General features: G+C 33.9%; 1 pseudogene; it reads left to right on the forward strand.

The window, feature by feature from the left end:
- The first annotated feature begins 4,653 nt into the window (after positions 1-4,653).
- On the forward strand, positions 4,654-5,693 carry LOC120153736 (annotated as a pseudogene).
- The last annotated feature ends 307 nt before the right edge of the window (positions 5,694-6,000 follow it).

Here is a 6,000-nt window from a genome sequence, read left to right on the forward strand (position 1 = left end):
TTTTTGCGGAACCAAAGAAATTTTTCGACTCTCAAAGCCCAACACGGTAGTGGGTGTAGTCCTCTCCCCAATCTAACATACATACAGATGGAAATGACACGTTTCTATTGGTTTGGTGACTGTTGGGAGTCATCCCAATTTTTCATTCATGGTCGGTCCTCTCCCGTCCCTCTCATACACCTTATTCTTACATTTTGAGGCTTCCCCACTTGTTTCACTACAAGTATGGCGGGAAAAGAAATGAAACGAAACAAAACATGTTGGCGGAAGAATGCAAAAAATAAATAATAAAATTATGATATATTAAATCATTTAAACCTATTAAATTTGAAACAAATCATATTCATATGGGTAACAAACGTAAATAGGACAAAAAAAAATTTTGGTTGGATCTCTACACTATGAAAAGTCACAAATAATAGATTTTTATATAATTAAAACATGATTTGGAAGGGGGAAAACAATGTAATTCAAAAAGAAAGGGGAAAAAAGGGAATAAATTGGTATTAATTTTGAAATTGATTTAACAGAAAATATAAGCACATTAAAATTTATACAGTTGTATTGTTAAAAAAATTAATAATTATAGCGACAGTGTAGGGAAGAAATGAGTGGATGCATAGGTACGGCAGTTTGTGGGTCTGATCCTCAGTACTATTCCTCCACTTGCCCTTAGCCATTTAGGCCTTGCGATGTTTTTCAATACAAGGGGCAAAGGCTCAACTTGGTCGGATTGGGTTTGTCTTTCGCCCTTTGTGTTTTTCATGTGATTTTGTACGCGTTTGTTTTTAATTTATTTAGAGAGAAAAAAATAGACTCTAGATAAAAGAAAATAAATACTTTTAGTAACTTTAAGATTCATAATTTAAATAAATAAAAATTATTAACTTTATCAGTCGAGCGAATATTTATGCTCATATGTTTTTCTTCTTCTTTTTCTTCTAAATTTTTGCATGAAAAAAATTTATATTATGATTTTAGTTTTTTGACACTTTGGATTGAGCTTTATAGAAGTTTTTTTTTTATGTTCAGAATTTTATTAGTTTGTTCAAATAATTAATTTAGTAAATTACGTTAATATTTTAACTAATATAATTAATGAAGTTAATCATATAAACTAGTTAATAATACTAAAAAAATATAATTTTTTGATTAAATAAAAAATATAATATTTTTTTAAGAAAAAAGGGGGACTCATTAAAAACTCTTTCTATGTCTATAAGGGGAAAATAGTGCCCTATGAACTAATATTACTATAAAAATAATCGTTAGATACAACATACGATATAAACTCAGAATAAATTGAGTCAAAATATAAAACATTACCCGACTTAAGAGCCCCGTAGCTAGAGTATGAGATGCATAATTACAAGATCTAGCGCATATCAAACATCGTGTCTTACGAGCTTTCGAAAAGTGATAATCCAACGTGAATAAATTATGTAAAATTATTATTAGTTAATGAATTTAATCATGAACTAACTTATATAGTTAATAGAGTTTATTAGTACGTACCTTTTATATCTTATATAATGTTTCATTCATACATGAATCCTTTCATTTATAATTATATTTTTTTGGGTAAGTATATTTAGTTTTAAATCAACTGGGAACACTCCTTTTCTTTCATATTGAAGAGATTAAATTTAAGATTTATCAAAAAAAATTATGTTATTCATTTTAAATTTGGGGTTATCAATTTTATATCTGACTTAATATAAAAATTAAACGTCTAAACTATACTCAAAATTAACTTTTGGTGCCTAATATTTTATCAGTTACACTTTTAGGTGCCAATCGTTAAGAAAAACCATTAAATGATACGGGTCACATTTAGATTGTAACATCCTAATCCAATTCGTCTCGTATGTCATTAAATTTCGATATCACACGGAACCACGTGAGTGGCTAACTATTAAAAAACGTTTCATGAAGGTACCATCCATAAAATTTAATTACCAAATAAATACGAAATATAAGTGTTTAATACGGAAAGCTCCCGATATAAGTCTCCAAAATATATCATTAATTTAAAATACATAGTTTATGACTCAAGATACAAATAAGGGTCTATGGCAGTACATGCCCTCTAAAACTCTCGAAACGTACTCTGAAGAAGTCGAGTTTGGAATCCAAGTTTGGTAAAGAGCTTGTCAACTGGCACCTACTGACCTACGCACAACACATTCCATACACTGAGCTCACAAGCTCAGTGCCACAAAAAATAACCAAGCTATATTACATGCATCCAATGTATAAGCATGATACAATATAGTCATGATCAATGCAAAACTCTAGGAAACAGTAAGTATTATAGTGTAGTTCGAGGTCACATATCATCACGAAACTTACACCATTCTTTACTTACGACACTTATGGAAGACATGGGTCACACAACATTAGTGTCTCCTCAACACTCGGTTCAAGTCCGGGTCACGAAGCATCGACTCTTGTCCGGTTAGCCTACTCCTCAAGAGTACTTGGGATGTGCCCGAGTCACGTAGCATCGGCACAATATCCAACTAGGATTTTCAGTTCCCAAGCACTAGATTGGATACATTCGGATATTTTACACACTTAACGCTCACGTTATTAAGTGACTCGAGTGTCCTCGTCGTTTCCTCGAGTATCAAACAATGCTAGTTTAATGTCACTTTAATTCGTAGCATTATTAGTCGAGATTGATCATTATAATTAGTTTTTAGATTTAGGGTTTAAGTAATTGGGTAAATAAATTAACAGACCAAACTGGACTCATTCAAACATGATGAGGCCAAGACAACATTTCATAACACTTTAGACCTCTATTGAATGAAATTCTACCCTTTTCCATCGGCAGAACAACGAATGGATCGATCCTTTAATTAGAGGGATCGTTCATTTCTCCGAGGGATCGATCATAGGCACAACAGAAAGTTTGAGATCAATCATTTGCTAGACAAAAACTTTGGGATTGAACCCTTTGGTCGAGGGATCGATCCTTTTTCTGGAAATGACTTACTTAAGCTCGGAAAACACTATAAAGTCAACCCAACAATTTCCCTTAATGCTAGCAAACATGTTTAACATCTTATTTAGTGTCTTAGAGGTCAAAAGGTACTAACTTTCATGCTTGCAACACACAAATACAAATCTTGCCATGTAAATTACTCTAACATGTTTCATGAACTAAACCATGCCATTTATGCACATTTAATGAACTACGTGTGGTATGGATAAGTTAGAATCGTGTTACCTTGAAGCTAGGTGACTGAAAAATGTCCTCAAATCACCCAAGGACTAGCTTTTCCTTGCCTCTAGCTTTTGAGCTCTTCCCTTGCTCTTGCATTGCTCTTGCACTAATCAAATCAAGCATAATGAGTTGTTAACTCATTTTAAACCTTTGGAAGAAGCTAGAAATATTTTCTTACAACTTAAAACTCATAAAATGAACTAGAACTTAGGATTCTATAAACCCCCACCAAAACCCATTTTTCGTTAACTTACCCGAACCTTGCAAGAGAGAGCTTAATTTGAAGCTTAAGAGGTGTAGTTCATGATTCTTACCTTAGAATTCACAGGGGATGCTTGGTTTTTTCTTAAAGGTTCAACCTTTATTTATTTCTTGAAGGAGAATAATATGGTAAGGAAGAGAGGAAGAATACGAGGAAATGTGAGGAAAAAAGAAGGGCTAACAACCGTGATATCATCCCAAATAAATGAGGTTCAGCCTTTGTTTGAAAATTTGGGATAATTGCTCACTTAATCCTTCCTCCCTTGGTTCATGATTAAAAGCATCCCCTTTAATAGCTAGTTGGGCTCATCCCAAGCCCAAATCAAATCCACTTGGGTCCAAGGTTCATATAATAAGGTAAAATCATTTATAAGCCCAAACGAATAAACCTGAAATTCCTAACTAGTATTTTGGGGCGTTATATAGATATTTAAAAAATATATTTTTAAATAATGTTTTATTTTCAAAAAATAAAGAATATAAACATGACACGTGTCACTTAACGAGTTTTTTTAACTGTAGATACTTAGAAGTGTAACAGAGAAAAAATTAGATACAAATTTATAACAAAATATTTTTTAAGTATCAAAAGTTAATTTTAAGTATTTATTTTCTATCAAACCTGTATATTTTAATGATCCTATAAATAAATTTCAATGTATAAATAAAAGATTTTGCTAATAATAAAAATAAAAATAGCTTATTATTTTTAATATGACACAAAAGTAATATGTAAGTAGAAATACACAAAAAATTATGAAAATGATAATTAAAAATAAATATTTAAACAAATATAACGGTAGGTCTTATGTCAGACAGTAACACCATCTTTGTCGATACAGTGTTTCGGTCTTGACCTAGTCTAGTACATAGTAATTTAATTCGATCAAAATTTATTTTGAATATTTAAATATATATTTTTATTTATTTTAGTGAATATATAATGTCACATATAAATTTTTGATAATGTTAAAAAATATTTTTACGTCTTATAATTAAATATTTATTAAAGTATTGAATATATTTAATAATTTTAAATTCATTTTATATATATATCAAGTTACTCCGAGGTGCATATATTTCAAAGCAGTGGCTCTCTCCTTTCCCGGCATCTGCATATCCATTGCTTCCATTGTAGTCGAAGCTAATTCAATAATCATCCATGGTGAAGGAAGGAGAGCACGGTTCATTTAACTGCTCGGACTACGTGGATCCCCCGGCGGCGCCATTGATCGATGCGGCAGAGCTTACGAAACCGTCTCCACCGTAATCGGCTACAAAAGCCAGGCTGAATCCTCCACCGATCCGTGTGCCGGTGTGGTTATTCTCGGCATCGCCTGGGCCTTCGGTGGCATGATCTTCTTCCTCGTTTACTGCACTGCTGGTATTTCCGGTATGCTCTTCTTCAAACCGAAATTCTTGATCATTCGTTGAGTCTGCAATGGTTTATGGGGTTGATTTAGTGTTTTGGTGGTAGCAGGGGGCATATCAACCCAGCAGTGACTTTCGGTCTGCTGTTGGCTCGGAAGGTGCCGTTGATCCGGGCCATTGCGTACACGGTGGCTTAGTGTTTGGGAGCCATATGTGTGGTGGGGCTGGTTAAGGCTTTCCAGAAATCATACTACAACTGGAAAGGAGGTGGAGTCAATGTTCTTGCAGATGGGTACAGCATTGGAACTGGTTTGGGGGCAGAGATTATTGGAACCTTTGTTTTGGTTGACACTGTTTTCTCTTCGACTGATCCTAAGAGGAGTGCTAGAGATTCCCATGTCCCTGTAAGTGTATATCTCAACTACTTTTCCTTTTTGTTCGTTGATATTAGCATGGTTAGAAAGTAAGAAATAATTGGGTAATTGGTTTTGAAGGTATTGGCTCCACTTCCAATTGGGTTTGCGGTATTTATAGTTCACTTGGCCACCATCCCAATCACCGGCACCGGCATCAACCCTGCTAGCAGCATCGGAGCTTCTATTATTTACAGCAAAGCTTGGGATCACCATGTTAGTACCATTCTCAAATCTTTTACCTTCACTTTATTGATCTCAACTTTTCATTAATCTCAACTTTAAATTTGCAGTGGATATTTTGGGTTGGTCCCATGCTGGGAGCAGCCATTGCTGCATTTTACCACCAATTCATCTTGAGAGCAGGAGCTGCTAAGGCTCTCGGTTCATTCAGGAGCCAAACCCAAGTTGTTTAGAAAGTCAAAAGTGTTTGAGAACCATCCACTTTCCTTGGGATTTACTTCATCGCCTCTTAGATTTTAATCATTTATGGTGTCAATCAAAGTATTGGAAATTGTTACCTTTATTTTAGCAATTTTCGATTATTGTTGTTTTCAAATTGGGCATAATCGATTACAAGCCACGTGGGATATTCAGACTATGCAATACAAGATGACCCAATTAGTGTTATTCCAACGACAAACAAATTAATTAAGTACAAAAGGAGGATAGACGGTTAAGTTGGGCCAATGTATGCCTCTTAACATGGTTAAGTTGGGCTTA

This window comes from Hibiscus syriacus, unplaced genomic scaffold (genome assembly GCF_006381635.1).
Source record: "Hibiscus syriacus cultivar Baekdansim isolate YM2019G1 unplaced genomic scaffold, ASM638163v2 tig00111105_pilon, whole genome shotgun sequence".
In the NCBI taxonomy this organism is placed as follows: Eukaryota; Viridiplantae; Streptophyta; class Magnoliopsida; order Malvales; family Malvaceae; genus Hibiscus; species Hibiscus syriacus.